The 19,585-nt window shown below is 40.8% G+C and overlaps 1 long non-coding RNA gene across 1 annotated transcript in view; it reads right to left on the bottom strand.

Moving 5' to 3' along the window:
- Window positions 1-18,665, bottom strand: part of LOC120937122 — a 39,046-nt gene extending 20,381 nt beyond the window's left edge. The window contains exon 1 of the long non-coding RNA XR_005748677.1: window positions 18,559-18,665. This is a non-coding gene — a long non-coding RNA (uncharacterized LOC120937122). The remainder of the gene's footprint in view (window positions 1-18,558) is intronic.
- Between the last annotated feature and the right edge of the window lie 920 nt (window positions 18,666-19,585).

Here is a 19,585-nt window from a genome sequence, read left to right as displayed (position 1 = left end):
AAGTCCCCAAGGTATTAAGTAGTACATAAGTGGCCCTGCTAGCACTCATAGTTTGTTTACACTTTAAAGGTGTATGAATGTTCAGGGATACAGTGGCCTGACAAAGATAAATACAGCAAAGAACATTTATCAGCAAGGACAAAGGGAGGACACTTCTCTGCTGGGTAAGCGTCTGAAACTCCCTTAGGTTTCTTCAATCTACATTTAATGATGTACAGAGATTTGATTTTTTTTCTTTTTTTTTAAGTCTCTGATTTAGGGAGTAAAGAGCAAAGAAAACCTTTTGCCTGACCCTGCATTTGTTGTTAGAGGAAGCAAGGAAGATGAAAAGCTTTCTTAAGATTCTTAGGTAAATTATCGTAGTTTCAAGTTGTTATTAATTTTTTCTAGCATTTTATACTTTTACATTCAAAGTACTTCTTCACTGCTACTGATTAGAATAATAATTAGTGTGATATTGTGGAAGACTGTTGACACAGCCTTGATTTAGGCAGCTCTTATCTTGTGGCTGACTTTTATGATTATGCTGCCCATGCTGTCAATGTCTTATTATTTCCACGCTCAATCTTTCCAGCTGTAGCTATACAAAAGGCTTGGAAAGTTTCCAAAACGTGAAAGCTACCACACTAATAGAGATGAGATTTTTTCCCACAAATAAGTGAAAAAAGTATTAGAAACATACTGTAAAACATGTATTACATTAGTTATTGTGAACTTTAAGATAATTACTAAATTCATGCAAATATAGAAACAATTTTATATTATGGAAAAAAATAAAATCACAAAGATCACAAATGTCTAATTTAAATTTCAAAAGTTGTTTTCAGTCTTTTTAAATCTGCATCTTTTATTAAAATAATATCTGGTGAACTAGCCATGAAGAACACTTCCTGCTACAGAGTAACAACTGTCTCTCAATTGTGCATCTGTATTGTCACACGCACCCCATGATGAAGTAGATCAACATTTACCATTGTATATCTGTAGATTTTAGACTGAGGATGTTTTAACCACTTCTGCCCCGGAAAAGAATTTACCCCCTTCCTGACCAGAGCACTTTTTTGCGATTTGGTTTAAATGACAATTGCGCGGTGATGCCAATTGGCTCCCAAACAAAATTGGCATCCTTTTTTCACACAAATAGAGATTTCTTTGGTGGTATTTGATCACCTCTGTGTTTCTTATTTTTTGCACTATAAACAAAAAAAGTATTTTTTTTTATTGGTAATGATGGCGATCTGCAATTTTTTTTATCATGACTGCGACATTATGGAGGACACATCGGACACTTTTGACGCGATTTTGGGACCATTGTCATTTATACAGCGATCAGTGCTATAAAAATGCACTGATTACTGTTTAAATGACACTGCCAGGGAAGGGGTTAACCACTAGGGGGCAAGGGAGAGGTTAAGTGTGTCCTAGAGAGTGATTCTAACTGTGTGGGGGTTGGGCTACCTGTGACACAACATTGATCACTGCTCCCGATGACAGGGAGTAGTAGACATCCATTCAAAAGTTGCTTGAAAGAATGCATATATTGTATGGGGATATAAACCAACAGCCTGTTTGACCTTTCTTTATTTAAAAGGTCCTTGACACATGATAAGAGTACATCTGACTCCTTTGGTGGTAGTCTACCCCATTAGGTGAAGGTTCTTCGGTTCTTCATGTTTTCAATTTTTTTTTTTGTTTTAACCACTTAAGGACCGCCTCATGTACATATACGTCAGCAGAATGGCACAGGCAGGCACATGTACGTATATATACGTGCCCTGCTTGACGTGGGTCGGGGGTCCGGTTGGGACCCCCCCCCATACATGCGGCGGTCCCCGTGGCTTCAGGAGCGATCCGGGACGACGGCGCGGCTATTCGTTTATAGCCGCTCCGTCGCGATCGCTCCCCTGGGTGGGGGGCCGGTATCTGGGGGCCCCCTTATTTAAGGGGGCTCACAGATTTCGATAAGCCCCCCGCCCGCAGACCCCGACAACCAACGGCTAGGGTTGTCGGGAAGAGGCCCTGTCCTTATCAACATGGGGACAGGGTGCTCTGTGGTGGGGGGGGCCGCAGTTTTCCCCCCTTCCCCAGAGCACCCAACCCCCCCCAAGTTGAGGGCATGCGGCCTGGTACGGCTCAGGAGGGGGGGTGCTCGCTCGTCCCCACCCCCATTCCTGACCGGCCAGGCAGCGTGCTTTGGATACGGGTCTGGTATGGATTGTGGGGGACCCCCCACGTCGGCTTTTCGGCGTAGGGGTGGTCTCCCCACAACCCATACCAGACCTAAGGGCCTGGTATGCTCCTGTGGGGGAACCCATGCCGGTTTTTTATTTAAAATTTGGCGTGGAGTTCCTTCTCAGGATGCATACCAAACGCCGCAGCTAGAGTTGGCGGGAATCCAAGTCGGATCTCCCGTTGCTTCTATGATGCGCTCGCTGGAATGTGCTTTGTCTATTCCAGGGAGTGCGAGATGTCGGCACCCTGTCGCCGAGAATCAGCGCGATGCTGTCGTGCTGGAAACACATTCTTGGCAACAGGTACAGTACTTCATATTTTCATTTTTTTATAAATACACCCTTTATGCCCTGTACACACCAGAGGATATCTGATGGAATCTAATCCGATGGATTTTTTTGTCGGATATTCGATGAAGCGGACTTTCATCAGTCAAAAATTTGACTGTGACCAACGCGGTGACGTAAAACACTACGACGTGCTGAGAAAAATTAAGTTCAATGCTTCCGAGCATGCATCGACTTGTATCTGAGCATGCGTGGATTTTTCTCCGATGAAGTTCCACACAGACGATCGTTTTTTTCTATCAGTTTTCCATAGGAAAATTTTAAAACATGTTCTATTTTTTTCACTGATGAAAAACAAACCGATGGGGCCCACACACGATCGGTTTGTCCGATGAAAAAGGTCCATTAGTTAGTTTTCATCAGACAAACCGATCGTGTGTACAGGGCTTTAGTGTTTACAACCAAAACATTTACCAGAATAGTTATGGACAACAAAAATACATAGTCAAAATCCATTTTGAACTGGAGTTACTACACAAAAAAACTTGTCTAATATACAAAACTGTCCATTTAAATATATGGTTATTAATTCCATTTATTAATTTAATGCTAGTCACAAGGCTGATTAATGAATTAGAAGGGTGAACATTTTCTAAGGTTCCAATTAGTACTAGATAGACTTGTAATTAAATTTCAACTTTAATTTGTTCCTGTCTATTTCTAACACATCAGTGTTGATTACAGCAATATATACAAGAAACTTAGCTTTAGCATAAAGAAAGGTGATGTTGTACTACCAGAAAATTAAAGGTATTAAAAGTGATATATTAAAAAGAGATTTACTGAACCAATAAAATGTAATATACTGCAGTCAATCAGTCCCTAGATTGTTATTGTGGGGTCACCAGCATGGTATTTGTAAATAATCTCCAGAGAGAATAAGTTCATTTGTTCAGATCTTCTTGCATGGTTTCCACATCTTGCGGAGAAGTTATTGCCCTGCTTAGCTTAGTATCATCCGCAAATACAGAGATTGAGCCGCTTATTCCATCCTCCAGGTTGTTTACGAATAAATGAAATAGTATTGGTCCTAGGACAGAATCCTGGGGGATCCCACTTTCCACCCCTGACCATTCTAAGTACTCCCCATTTATCACCACCCTCTGAACTTGCCCTTGTAGCCAGTTTTCAATCTATGTAATTACCCTATGATCCATGGCAACAGGCCTTACTTTGTACAGTAAACATTTATGGGAAACTGTCAAATGTTTTTGAAAAATCCAGATACACCACGTCTACGGGCCTTCCTTTATCTAGATGGCAGCTCACCTCCCCATAGAATGTTAATAGATTGGTTTGGCAAGAACAATTTTTCATGAATCCATGCTGATTACTGCTAACGATACTGTTTTCATTACTAAAATCTTGTATATAGACCATTATTATCCCCTCCAAGAGCTTACATACTATTGATGTTAGGCTAACTGGTCTTTAATTCACAGGGATGTATTTTGGTCTTTTTTTAAACACTTAAGGACTCGCTCACGTATATATACTTTGGCACTTTAAAGATGGATATCTCTGTTACGGCAGAAGCTGCTACCACAACCGAGATATCCATCTTTCCTGTGAGCGGTCCTGTTAGCGATAATGGTGGTCTCCGCAGCAGATTCACCGCAAGATCACCGTTATCGGTGACAGAAGAGGGGCCCCCTCCCGCCGCTCTCCTGTGCCCTCCGCCGCTTACCGGAGTCGTCTGCAGCAGCGGAGGTGATCGGGTCCTTCATGCTTCATGGCTGGAATACGATTGAGGGCAAGATGGCCCCCACCCATCTCTATAGCATAGCAGGGCGGAAGCGACATCAAAACGTGACTTCCGCCCATGCTTCTTAAAGGCATATTTTCCTGTTGTAATTTTTTATTGCATTTTAGTCTATGAGATCTGAGGTCTTTTTGACCCCAAATCTCATATTTAAGAGGACCGGTCATGCTTTTTTTCTATTCCTTGTAATAGGAATAAAAGTGACCATTTAAAAAAAAAAAACTGTGTAAAAATTAATAAAATAAATAAGAAAAACAATTTTTTTTTCTAAAGCGCCCCATCCCTACGAGCTCGCGCGCAGAAGCGAATGCATACGTGAGGAGCGCCCGCATATGAAAACGGTGTTCAAACCGCACAAGTGAGGTATTTCCGCGATCGTTAGAGTGAGAGCAATAATTATAGCCCTAGACGTCCTCTGTAACTCAAAAGATGCAACCTATAGAATCTTTTAAACGTCACCTATGAATATTTTTATGGGTAAACGTTTGACGCCATTCCACCAGCAGGCGCAATTTTGAAGCGTGACATGTTGGGTATCATTTTACTCGGCGTAACATTATCTTTCACAACATAAAAAAAATGGGCTAACTTTACTGTTGTCTTATTTTTTAATTCAAAAAAGTGAATTTTTTCCAAAAAAAGTGCGCTTGTAAGACAGCTGCACAAATACGGTGTGACAAAAAGTATTGCAATGACCGCCATTTTATTCTCTAGGGTGTTAGAAAAAATATATAATGTTTGGGGGGGTCTATGTAATTTTCGAGCAAAACAAACTGTTTTAATCTTGTAAACACCAAGTCTGAAAAACAGGCAAGGTCCTTAAGTGGTTAAATATTGGAGCTACATTGGCTTTTCTCCAATCAGCTGGTACCATTCCAGTCAGTAGACTGTCAGTAAAAATTAAGAACAATGGTCTGACAACTACTTGACTGAGTTCCCTAAGGACTAGGGATGAGCAAACAATAAAAGTGAAATATTCCTTTAAATTTCATACCTGGGGGTGTCTATAGTATGCGTGTAAAGTAGCGCATGTTTCCCATGCTTAGAAAAGTCCCTGCACAAAATGACATTTCTAAAGGAAAAAAAGGCATTTAAAAGTACTCGCGGCTATAATGAATGGTCGGGTCCCGGCAATACAGAAAAAAGTAATTGAAACAAAACAGCATGTCGTGGGGTTCCCCCAAAAATCCATACCAGGCCCTTATACAAGCATGCAACCTGGAAGGCCACAGGAAAAGAGGGGGGATGAGAGAGCGCCCCCTGCTGAACCGTACAAAGCCACATGCCCTCAAAATGGGGAGGATGTCCCCATGTTGATGGAGACAAGGGCCTCGTCGCCACAACCCTTGCCCGGTGGTTTTGGGGGTCTGCGCGCGGGGGGCTTATCGGAATCTGGAAGCTCCCTTTGACAAAGGGAAACTCCATATTCCGGCACCCCCCCTATGTGAATTGGTAACGGGGTACATTGTACCACTACCATTTCAAAAAAAATGTGTCAAAATGTTCAAAACCACAGGAAACAGTTTGGGAAAAGTCTTTTATAAAAAAAAAAGAAAAGAAAAGGTTCCAATGATATAATCCAGTCTTGAGCGATACAGAAAAAAAGATACTACGAACGATACCGCCTCCACAGGACACGCCCGGCCGAATGACACTCTCCCGATGTGATTGCTCTTTTAAAACTGAGGGTGGGGGCCACCCGTCACGTGCACGGGTGACCCCGCCCCACCTCTGATTCAAGGAGAAAGGCCGGGGTTACCCATTGACATGTACGGGTGACCTTGCCCCCTCTGACACGTCACAGGAAACCTGCGTGGTCACCCATACACATCATTGGGTAACCCCGGACTTTCTCCTTGCGTAAGAGAGGGGGCGGGATGACCCGTGCACGTGATGGTGGCCCCGCCTTCAGGTATAAAAGAGCTGTCACACCGGGAGAGCGTCATTCGGCCCGGCGCCTCCTATGGAGGTGGTATCATTTGTAGCAGCGTTTTTTTCCGTATATCGCTCGAGATTACATTGTTGGAACCTTTTTTTTTACTTTTTCTCTCCTGTGGTTTTTAACATTGACACTTTTTTGTGAAATGGTAGGGGCACCCTTTATCAATTCACATGGGGTGGGATCTGGAGTTCCCCTTTGTTAAAGGGGGCTTCCAGATTCCGATAAGCCCCCCGCCCGCAGACCTCCACAACCACCAGGCAAGGGTTGTGGGGATGAGGTCCTTCTCCCCATCAACATAGGGACATCCTCCATGTTGAGGGCATGTGGCCTGGTACGGCGCTCTCTTGTCCCCCCTCTTTTCCTGCAGCCTGCCAGGTTGCCTGCTTGGATAAGGGTCTGGTATGGATTTTTGGGGCCATTTTTTTTAACCATTTCCAGACCAGCAGAATGGCACAGCTGGGCAAAGTGACATACAGTATATATATACGAAGAAAGAGGAAAGGTCTGGTGTCCCTAGTGACACACTTTCATCCCTGTTACATAAAGTCAAAACAAAAGGATTCGCCCCGGGACATTAAATGAAAAGGGTAACGTTTCCGCCAGTAAAAAAAATAGTAATTGTATAGTATATAATTTATTCAAGTAAAATTGTTTACATGCGTAGAGTAAAAATGTTACATACATAACACCAACAATTGCCAATGGAAACAATACATAGACAGTAAATATTAATACACAAGTATAATAGTGGACAGAGTACACAGGCATCATACTACCCGACTAGCCTAGTTTCGCCAGATCCAGCTCGCTCTTTAGGGATGTGTAACACTGTACCTAGGATGAAAAAGTATATGTTTGGCAATCTGGCATAGTATTCGTTGTAAAGGCACAGGGCAGGAGGGGTTGTAAGTCCCCATACTCTGAGCTTGACCATGGCTACAAATATGCGGCCCCAAGACGGCAGCAGCAGGTGCCTCACCGGGGAGCTCAGGGGGCGGAGTCAAAACGGGGACCCCTCCATGGCCCAAAACGGAGAGCAGGCATGGAATAGATATAGTGATGTATCCATAGAGACCTCATAGTCCATAAAAAGTATAGGCTGTGAACATAAGTATGTTTTGTCAGATATCTAAAGTAGTAAAGTAGTATCAATCAATATTAGTATAGAATTATGTCTGACTGCAAGGCCTAGGCCAAAAATGGTAGCGAGATGGTTAGAAACATGAGATATCAGGGGGATACTAGCAGATGACAGGATAGAAGAGAGAGGTGAACTCTGAGTGTGTGTGTAGTGATGTTTACTCAACGCATGTAAACAATTTTACTTGAATAAATTATATACTATACAATTACTGTTATTTTTACTGGCGGAAACGTTACCCACTTCATTTAAAGTCCCGGGGCGAATCCTTTTGTTTTGACTACAGTATATATATATATATATATATATATATATATATATATATATATATATATATATATATATATATATATACATACACGTCACTTTAAAATTAGCGGTGTGCAGGCGCACGTGACGCCGCCGGCGTGCTTTCCCCTGCCACGAGCTCCATGATCATGCCCACGGGACCGGCAGACTCGATGTCCACCGGTGTCCGGCGATTGGGTCACAGAGCTGTAGAACAGGGGGAAAGGCAAGTGTAAACATGCCTCTCCCCGTTCTGCCTAGTGACACTGTCACTGATTGTCTGTTCCCTCTCATCGGGAACAGCGATCAGCGACATGATTTCTCATAGCCACACCCCCTAACAGTAAGAATAACTCCCTAGGGCTTTTAAAAGCACTAATTAAAAATGCATGAATTCAAGAATGTTTTTAAATAAAATTGACACACTGGGCCAGATTCTCAAAGAGTTACGCCGGCGTATCAGCAGATACGCCGATGTAACTCCGAATCTAAGCCCGTCGTATGTCTAAATGTATTCTCAAACTGAGATACACTTAAACATGCCTAAGATACGACGGCCTGCGCCGTCGTATCTTAGGGTGCAATATTTACGCTGGCCACTAGGTGGTGCTTCCATTGCGGTCGGCGTAGAATATGCAAATGAGTCGTTACGCAGATTCACGAACGTACGCTTGCCCGTCGCAGTAAATTTACACCGTTTCCGTAAGAGATACGCGGCGTAAAGATAAACATGCCCCCTAGGTGGCGTATACAATGTTAAGTATGGCCGTCATTCCAGCGTCGAAATTTGAAAATTTGATGTCGTTTGCGTAACTCGTCCGTGAATGGGGCTGGACGCCATTTACGTTAACGTCGAAACCAATGACGTCCTTGCGACATCATTTAGCGCTATGCACGTCGGGAAATTTTAGTGACGGCGCATGCGCAGTACGATCGGCGCGGGAACGCGCCTAATTTAAATGATCCACGCCCCCTACCTGAATCATTTGAATTAGGCGGGCTTGCGCCAGAGGATTTACGCTACACCGCCGCAACTTTACAGGCAAGTGCTTTGTGAATCAAGCACTTGCCCGTAAAACTTGCGGCCGCGTAGCGTAAACGAGATACGTTACGCCCGCACAGTTTTACTCCAATCTACAAGAATCTGGCCCACAATAATTATACCTGTAGTTTGTATTTTAGCAGAAATACATTTTGGTTATTTGGTAACAATATTTTAACTGCATACTTTTTTAATTTGTTCCCCCTTTAAAAACGAACAATTGAATTGTGTGAAACTTCTGAATGCTGTATACAACTTATACTGCTGAAACCTTAATAACTGATATATCAAGCAAACAGAATAACTAGGTGTACTGCAAATGTGATGTATAACACATAAACAAATCTGTTTGTGATACCAAACAGCACTTCAAAACAATTTCTTATACTGTATTATATATCATATAGGGAATGATAGTGAGAACCTCCTTTGTGTGAATACAAAATCAATATAAAAAATGAATACATCATAAAACTGTAGTTTGCGGTGAAGTTTTTGTTTACATATACATGCATGTTCTAGTCTTATATTTATGTACAGGTGTGCAAGGGGGGCGACATGAGTGCTTTAAAATGTTTTAAATATTTGTATTTAACATTTAATAATTTATATTTTAAATCTGTTTATTTAATTTTATTGCAATCACAAGAGGGCTAACAAGCCACCTATATGATAACATGGGAAGGTTATAGGTCTTCTTTATGAAGACATCTGGGGTCTATTAGACCACTAATGTCTCTCTGTCCTCTACTGCAGCCAATCAAGCACATATTGTGCTTAATTAACTACTGCCCCAGCTACAGTTTCCAGGGAATGACAGCTCTGAAAATCTGGGAATTCCTATCACCAGAGCTCCGCCTACTCTCAATGTTTGGGCATCTAATTTTAGTTTTGTGCTCCCTGGAAAAACAAAAGAGCCCAAAAACCACCACGGTGCCAGTGGCAGGGAAGGGTGGAATGTTCCTGGTACCATAAACATGATCAGGCAGCTCTAGAGGATCACTTTTATTTAAAAGCTAAAAAATAAATACAAAGCTCATGTCATTTTCTTCTATAGCTTATGGGCCGAGCAGTTGACCATAAATGTACGATTGCGTCGTCGTACAATTTAGCTGCTTGTCGAATCTTCTTAGAACTTTCGAGAGACACCATAAGCCTTCAATGACAGATTCAACGTTTGTATGTTTTTCCCTGCTTCGTCGAATCTTCGTCATTTGTGTTGAATGATCTACCTCAACACTGTCTCTATAATGTTGAATCTTTTCTCTCTATGTCAAATCTTTCCTCTCTATGTAGAATAATCTTGGACTAATAGAGTTAAGGTTAGGCACATTCGACCACAGGTTCGATAGACACCGATTGCTATTGTCAGCGTCATGTTGAATCTCCTATCTATATCGAACTGTTGCAGCAACGAAAACGAACATAAAGCATTTTTTTTATGTCAGATCTTTCGGATTTTGGATTCTGCACGTTCGTTTTCGTTTGTTAAAACAATAATGAAAATACCCAAAATTTGGACGAAAATGCATTTGGATGAAAACAAATGCACATGTCTAAGTATTTTATAAACATCAGACATGGCTATAATATAACAACATTATTACACCATGTATAAAGGAGTATTATTGTAGCCAATTTTTTCTAAATTTTGAGAATTTATTTTGTACATGTGCCAATAAAATGGTAATTAACTAGTTTATTTTTTGTCTATAATTCCATTCAAAGCCAAAATGAAGCAGAGATATGTGTTAATATACAAGCAGTAACATTCCCCTAAACCAGAATAATGTACTAAGCATTAGAACATTCTTTAAGATAGTTGAACCATGAAAAGCCTTGTTTATTACAGGATAGATCTATTTTCTATATATTATGGTTCTAATAAGCATGTTATAATGAGTAGCAAATTATAACATCTATAATCAGGCATAAGACACAACTAGCATAGTGAAGTATGTTGCATATTGTACCAATATTATTTCATGATTAAAGTTGAATTATGTTTTATGGTCACTGCTCTGTACAAATTCTGTTCACTTTCCAAAATTGATTATTTACAAATTAGGCACAGCAGTTGATTTGACGGTATAAGTCATGTTTTTTTATGCAGATACAATCTCTGTCTGAGACCTATAATCCTTTAATTGTCCTGAGGTTATATTTCTGGAGTCGTGTGGAGTTCCTAATACACTATCTAATTTTATGGATAATAACAGGTCAAAGAGTAGTTAGGAAATGTAGATTTTTACATGTTTTCTGACCTCCACAAATAGGTCATATACTAAGCCCTGGTGATTATTCATAAGCCCCCTGTGCTGAATAGAATGTTATCATTATCTCTTGCAATTTACTAATCTGTAAGACTTAGCGATTCTTGAATTAAATATAACAGCTACAACATTGCAGTAATAAGCCACATTTTTGATTTCTAATAAATATTTAAGTCACTAGGACATGATTTATTGTATTGTAAATATTATATTATGTATATAAACAAATATCCAAGCTTGCATAGATTGGTATTGGATTAAATGCCTGATGAATGTGAACAAATGTATTTTTATTTATTTTTAAGATTTATATTACCATTATATAGAGTTCATGAACAAAAGTTGATTTATCTATGAATTTTCTCATAGAATGGTTTTCATAAGAAATTGTGAGCAAAGCCATAGGTAAATATACTGCAGTTTGAGACTTCAACATATTTTGTAGGTGCTACTCCACTTGTGAACTTGGAAAAATGCCATTCATGCATTCATCTTTTACATATTTTTATTAAAGTCTCCACCCAGAACAAATGTAAAAAAATGCATTTCTTTTCTGAGAGTCAAATTGCTCCAGCAAACCTAGGCCATTCTGATAGACACAATTTCAACACTTTTAAGCAGTATTAGCGCTTGATACTCATACCTAAATTTCTTTATATTGTATACCATTGCTGTAAACATGCAGTAGGTTTTCGTTTCTAAGGACAGAGTCTCTGTAATACTCACCATACATTGGTAGATTTTCAAAAGAACATTTGTATGAATATTCATATGAGTATTTGTATGAACATTTTCAAAACAGAGTGACAACATTGGTGACAACATTGGTGACAACATTGGTGACAACATTCTCTCTTGACTGTGTGGTGTTCAAGTTCCCCATTGAACCAGTGGGTATGATTACACCAGCAAGTGCTTTTTTTTATTTCTTGTTTCATTACAAGAGCTCAAAAATATCTGGTGAGTGCGGTGTGTTGGCTTTCTGGACACGATGGAGCAGAGCAAAGTTTTATGTTAATACAGCACTTGGGTGTATAATAATACACAACAACTTTTTTGTTTCTGTAAAGACTTTTTATTTGGACATTTGAGCTTTATTTTAAAGTGCTGTTTTTTATTTTCTATTGTTTTTGGCACTTTTGTGTGGACTACAGCACTGTATACTACTGTATACTGTATATATTTGTGTCTCTATTAGGCATGGATGTATCTATTTCGATATAAAAAAGATACCTAGTCTCAAAATGGGAAACTAATGTAGTCACCAGTCACCACATCTAGGGCCTAGAAAGCTACAATATATTAGATTAATGATCTTGGTTTTACACTTTAAGTAGAAGTCTAAGGTTGTGATCTGCAACACTTCTGCCAGCGCCTTCATTTAGGCTTTTTATGGAAACAATATTGGAACATCTTTACCTTAAATGGTGTACATTTTGGTTTATAATAAATGCATGTTAATGTGTGGTATTGTTTAGATAGCATGACGAGAAAGGAGGAGATTTTGTCAGTTCCTTCAGTGGTTCTGTTTAAATGTGTTAAAGGGGCACTGTCATTTTAAGATCATGGAGGATTCTATTGATGGCTTCTTTTTCCAGAATGCTAGTTCCCTGGCTGCCATGCTGATGCTGTCATGTTCAGTTTAAATTCTGTCTGAGCTGCTGACTTGAAACAAGTATATATAGTTATCCCTTTCATGCCTAAGCCTATTTATGACATTTGGTGTATACAAGTTAAAATCCGTATTTTTGGCTAGAAAATTACTTAGAACCCCCAAACATTATATATATATATTTTTTAGCAATGAATCTAGAGAATAAAATGGCGATTGTTACAATATTTTATGTCACACGGTATTTGTGCGGCGGTATTTTAAACGCAACATTTTGGGAAAAATGTACTTTCATGAATTAAAAAAAAAATGAAAAAGTAAAGTTAGCCCAATTTTTTTCACATAATGTGAAAGATGTCACGCCGATTAAATAGATACCAAGCATGTCACGCTTTATAATTGCATGCAATCGTAGAATGGCGACAAACTACGGTACCTAAAAATCTCCATAGGCGACGCTTTAAACTTTTTTTACGGTTACCAGGTTACAGTTACAGAGGAGGTCTAGTGCTAGAATTATTGCTCTCGCGCTGACGATCGTGGCGATACCTCACATGTGTGATTTGAACACCGTTTTCATATGCAGGCGCGACTTCCGTATGCGTTTTCTTTGTTGCGCAAGCTGGCGGGGAGTGGGGGGCTCTAAAAAAAAATAAAAAATCTTATTTTTTTTATATATTTTTAAAATATTAAATTGTGTTTTTTTTTACATTTTGATCACTTTTATTGCTGTCACACGGAATGTAAACATCCCTTGTGACAGTAATAGGTGGTGACAGGTACTCTTTATGGAGGGATCGGGGGTCTAAAAGACCCCCAATCCCTCCTTTACACTTCAAAGTATTCAGATCGAAAACTGCGATTCTGAATACTGTGTACTTTTTTAAATCTGGCGCCATTGGCAGCCGAGAAACCTGGAAGTGATGTCATGACGTTGCTTCCGTGTTTTCAATGCGGAGACTAAATCAAAGCCATTTACAGCTTAGTGTCAGTCTCCGCCTGGACACAGAAGGTGGTGGATGGAGGATCGGGTCTCCCGGTGGGACGGGAGGCCCGGTCAGAGCGGCGAGAGGCGGCGGGAGGGGGGATGTCCCCTCCCGCTCCTCCGGCATAACAACCGAGCGGCTTTTAGCCGCATCGGTTGTTATGTCTGGATAGCCGATCGTTGGCTCTAAACAACGGTACCGGGATGATGCCTGCAGCTGCAGGCATCATCCCGGTATAACCCCCCCGAAAGCCGAGGACGCATATATGTGTTCGCTCGGCGTGAAAGGAATATTATACATCTTACTGGAAATTAACCGCTTCTCTGTGAATTTAAATGCAATACATCGTTGTTCACGCCAACCTTTGTCTCATGCACACCTTTCCACCCAGATTGTGCTAACACCTTGTTCAAATAACCTGCATTTGAACAAACTTATACAGTTGTTGCCAGAATAGAAGATCAGGCTAAATCTTCAAATTAAAACATCTATTCCAGTGACAACTGTGGGGAATTTTCATCTTGAGAAAGGAGCGCGCCCGTCACGCCATTCACGGCCCGTCACGCCATCCCCCTTCGCCTGGATTCCAGCTTGCACATCAAGCCTCATTCTGACGTCCATCCACCGCAGCTGGCCGAGCACCATCTAGCGGTCCAGGAGATGAGTGCTGAGAGAGCACACTCACAGGCTGACCAAGGGATTGACCACACTTAAGACCCCCATTGTTTGGGACTATACTATGCTAGTTTTTACTACCTAAACTCTTTATTGATTAAAACCTACCACACAGTCTGCACCCAGAGGTGCCTCTTTTTCTTGTTTTTTAAATCTTCAAATTAACACATCTGTTCCAGTGACAACTGTGGGGAATTTTCATTTTCACTTTGAAGAGATTTTCTCTCATTCCTGCTGTGTCTACAGAACACAAAGTGAAATCCCCTAATTTAACACAGACAGAAAAAATTAATTGACAGTTGTTTTAAAACTTCCCCTATCACTTCAATACTGAAACAAAACCATATGCTCTAAATTTTATTTGCTATTTAAATTGTCATGGACTTCTTTAAGAGTTCACAGTGTCCTTTTCTTCAACCACCTACCTCTCCATGCATCAAACAATTACCCAAAGAAACCTGTCACTTTAATGCTTCTCTTTTCCACTCTGCAACTGACCGACTCTATGGGAAAATCACCCCCATGTCCTGCCCTGACCTGGCCACTTCTATCTGCAACAGTTCACTCTCATACACATTGGAATTACTTGCTACTCACGCTACTAGTGATGGGTTTTCAATTTGTGTCATCGGCAGCCCCCAATTGTATACAGTTTATAGGGCACCAAAACCACATTTCATTTTGTTTTGTTTTTTGACGCTGCATCCTTTTTTTTATTATTATTGTTGTTGTTCTTCTGTCCCCTTTGTTTAAATTTCAGCCACAGTTTTTCTTGATGCGACACTGGTGTTCCCCCTTTTTTGTTAATATTTTTTTGTTGTTTTCGTTTTCAATTGGTGTCAGCAGCAGTATTCATTTGTCTACAGTTTATAGTGCACCAAGCACCGCATTTTAAAATTGTCAGCCATAGTTTGTCTTACTGTGACACTGGTGTTCCCCCTTTTTTATGATTTTTTTTTCAATTTGTGTCAGCGGCAGTCCCCAATTGTATGCAGTTTATAGTACGTCAAACACCAATTCATTAAAGTGCATCCAATCACACATTTCATATTATCTAATAAATTTGTGTAATAAACCCCCCTATCATGTCTGGGAGACCAACAGGGAGAGACAGACTTTCCCATGCAACTATGAGTGGGGCAGCAGCATCTGTGTCCACAGTCAAAGGTGGACATCGTCCATCCTCAGGCAGGGCATATTTGTCTATTTGTCTATTTTTACTGATGTTGGCCATGCTATCCAGTCACAGCATTCAGGGGAGGTGGTGGAATGGCTTACTAAACTATCACCCAAGCTGACACTAGTTTGCATTCCACCACAGCTGCCTTTTCTTTTTACCATGCCTGGTACATTTTCTCATGTTGGTGATGCAGCATTTGTTAAACAGGTACCCAGGTTGTAAGATCTAAGGCAGGCCAGACCAGGCCAGAAAACAGCAAGTGTTTGGTTGTCTAAAATTCAGCTGGAATTTCACCTGCCCGTGGCATGCCTACCAGGTGGAACTCAACTTTGACAATGCTGCAGAGGGCCATCAAAAAGCAACTGTGTGAGTATGGCACAAGAACAGTCTCAGGGAAGCTTGGCTTTTTTCCCCACACCAATGGTTGCTGAGAAAGGATGCATGCTTTGTACTGTTTGAGGAGGCGACAAGGATGGTAAGCCATGTCAATGCATCCATCAGTACTACTATCCCTCTTGTGTTCCTGCTGTAGCATACTCTGCATGGCATTATGGACAGGGTTCTCAAGGCAGAGCAGTGGGATGAAAAATAAGACTTCCCTTCTTCTCAAAGCCCGCTTTATGCAGACACCATTCTTGTGAGGCCTCAGAACACACATGAGGAGAAGGAGGAAGAGGAGGAGAAGAATTTGGGCAGCTGTGGAGGTATTAAAGCAGAGGATGACATACGTCAATCTTTAAGATGGTTTTTAGTCCCAGAAACCTTGGGAGTAGTACGTGGCTGGGAGGCGGTTCCAGATAGTGTGATCCTTAGTGACCCCACTGATTCTCATGCCCCACAAACTTGTGCCCTTTTTCTTCAAAGCCTGCGAAAGGACTCAAGAATTCATGGCATCAAGGAGAAGGATCATTATTGGTTGGTAACCCTCCTTGAACACCGTTACAAGAGGAAAGTCTTGGAACTCATCCTGCCCTCGCAGAGGGAGAAGAGATAAAAAATCTTGAGGATGTCTTAAAGAGGAGTTTATGTAACACCTTTCCAAACTCTGGAAGTTTACAATCTAATGGAAAAGGTATTTGTGAGGCTTCTGTTGGTGGAAAGGAGGAGTGGTGGAATAGAGACCTGCCTAAGTGATGCATTTAAAAAATGTTTTAGTCCTCAGTGCCCAGAGCTGTTGGCTTCAAGATCCCAATGGCAGCATCTGCACCATATGGTGAAAGATTATCTAGGGGTGAAAACAGACATGGAGAGCTTTTCAGTAGATGATCCACTGGGTTACAGGGTCATGAGAATAGACCACTGGCCAGAAAAGGGTTTGTCCACAGACTCCTTTGACCGGCCGACATTCCTCAAAATGAATCAGTCCTGGATTAGCAGAAGCTATCAATCCCCTGGTGCTGACTAGGGATGAGCTGAACACTCGTCATTCGGTTCGTACCAGAACCTTCGAACGGACCGAACAGTTGCGCGAACATTAAGAACCCCATTGACGTCAATGGGGCTCGAAAGTTAGAATTTAAAAAGTATAAAAACGGGGGGGAAACTAATGCGCAAAACCAACCTCAACAAGGGCACAACAAAGCTAAAATAAGAAAATCAAACTAATAATGCAGCTGCCACGACTAATAGTGTTCACACACTTAAAACAATTAATGACAAGGGGGGTGTAATGGCGCTTGCAACAGGATCTAATTAAAACTAAATATCAATAACGATTTCCATAATGTGAATAAGTTGTCAGGAAAATGTGCTCCACTGGTTCCTGTGTAAAATGTGTTCCACTCTGAATAAAATCATATACCCACCCAACATTAACTGAGTAATGTGGAGAGTAGTAAGAGTGGATAAATGATGATAAAAAAGACAAAATGTGCCAGTGACCCGCACAATATTAATAGCGAGTGATCTGGAATCGTTCAGATAAAATTAACAAGCAGTAGCTATCTTCATAAACATATAACATATATAGTGCAAATATGCAAATGAGCTCAAACCAATCCAAAGTGCAATAAATGAATAATATCCATAAAAGTGAAAAACAACATCAAAAAGTGGAAGAAATATAAATAATAAAATTCCAATCCATGCATAAGGCCCCTTTCAGACTGGGCCGGGAGCTGCGGTGGCGGTATAACGCCGCTAAAAATAGCGGCGCTATACCGCCGGAATTGCCGCGGGTATCAGCCGCTAGCGGTGCGGTATTAACCCCCGCTAGCGGCTGATAAAGAGTTAATACCGCCCGCAATGCGCCTCTATAGAGGCGCATTGTGGGCGGTATTGCCGCGGTTTCCCATTGTTTTCAATGGGAAGGAGCGGTGAAGGAGCGGTATACATGCCGCTCCTCTCACCGCTCCAAAGATGCTGCTGACAGGAGATTTTTGTCTCCCGCCAGCGCATCGCCTCAGTGTGAAAGCCCTCGGGCTTTCACATTGAGTCTGCAGTGAAGGAGTTTTTCAGGCGCGATAGCAGCGCTATTTTTAGCGCTGTACCGCCTGAAAAACTCCTCAATGTGAAAGGGGCCTAAAAGTGAAAAAAAAATTCAATCCATAAATGACTGCAGTGAAAAATGTCCCATATAATTCACCAAGGAATTAAAAAAAAAAATCATCAAGAAATGTCAATATAAAATAAATATATAAAATATATATATATATAAGAAACGTGTCCAGTGCAATAATAACGTGAAGATGAAAAACAATCCAATCCAATAGTCAAGAACGCAATATCAAGCAAAGAATGAATGAATATAAAGTGCATCTGTGTTTCACTTCTATTAAGATTCCATGATGAGTGCTTCAGTGCAAGGTAAAAAACGTGCTTCCAAAATGACAGACTCCAAACCTTTCCACAGTGCAGTGGTGAAGATGGAAATAGTTAATACAAGCCCCTTACCTTGAAGCGGCTTGTATGTAAGCCTTATAACATGTAAAAGAAGGATGTCCCACAGCCAGCCCGCCGTTCTTACACTGCATAAACAGAGACCTGATCCCAGCAATGGCACTCAAAAAGAACACAAGGAGGCTTCCATAGCGTAAGACCGTTCACAATTTAATGAGTAAAAACAGTTAAAACACTTACAGACAGAGCTGCATAAACAGCGTGTAGTGCGATCGGGTCTCCGCTCTGCGGCCGCGAGCGGATCAAGTCACCAGCAATCCTCCTCTTCCTCACGCATAACGAACACACGTTACTTAATCATAGGATGGGGGATGGCTGGTGTGGAGGTGACTTATATACCATAGCATGAGATGACAGAGTGATAACACTAATGGAAACAAGCTGTTCATAATGATAGAGTTCGGATGCATAATATTAAAGATAGTTCAAACTTTAACAAATAATCCTACTGAAAATAAAAATAAATTGCTCCATCTGGTGGTGACAGATAGGCAACAATATGCATTTAAAGCATTGACAAGTGCAATAACACCCCCTGCTGGAGGCTTAACTTATCACATGAATATAGAAATTTCAATAACATACAGATTAAGTGTGTAATAATATAATATGTACTAAAAAACCACCCTGAAAGGATGCAGCCAGCTGGTATAAAAAATAACAGGGCTAAATGTATTAAAACATGTACTAAACATGATTTTCCAAAATAATAGGGAACATAATAAGCCAAACTCAGAAATTAAAAAAACTGAGCCCGTATGCTGGAAAATTAATCAGGATCAGGAATAACTCAATCATAGGATGGGAGATGGCTAGTGTGGAGGTGACCCACACACCACAACATGAGATGACAGAGTGATAACCACAATAATAAAGATAGTTCAAACTTTAATCCTACCGAAAATAAAAATAAATTGCTCCATCTGGTGGTGACAGATAGGCAACAATATGCATTTAAAGCATTGCCAGGTGTAATAACACCCCCTGCTGGAGGCTTAACTTATCACATGAATATAGAAATTTCAATCACATAAGGATAAGTGTGTAATAATACAATATATACTAAAGAACCGCCCATCCAAACCGACCGTGTGTATAGCCCATCGGTCTGTTGTTCTTCGGTCCAAAATTTTAAAACATGCTTCAAAATCGAACCGATGGCCCGCTGACCGTTCGGTCCAAACCGATGGTTAGTACAGAAAGCATC

This window comes from Rana temporaria, chromosome 4 (assembly GCF_905171775.1).
Source record: "Rana temporaria chromosome 4, aRanTem1.1, whole genome shotgun sequence".
NCBI lineage: Eukaryota > Metazoa > Chordata > Amphibia > Anura > Ranidae > Rana > Rana temporaria.
Note: the sequence above shows the minus strand (reverse complement) of the source record. Positions and strands in the feature narration are given on the sequence as shown.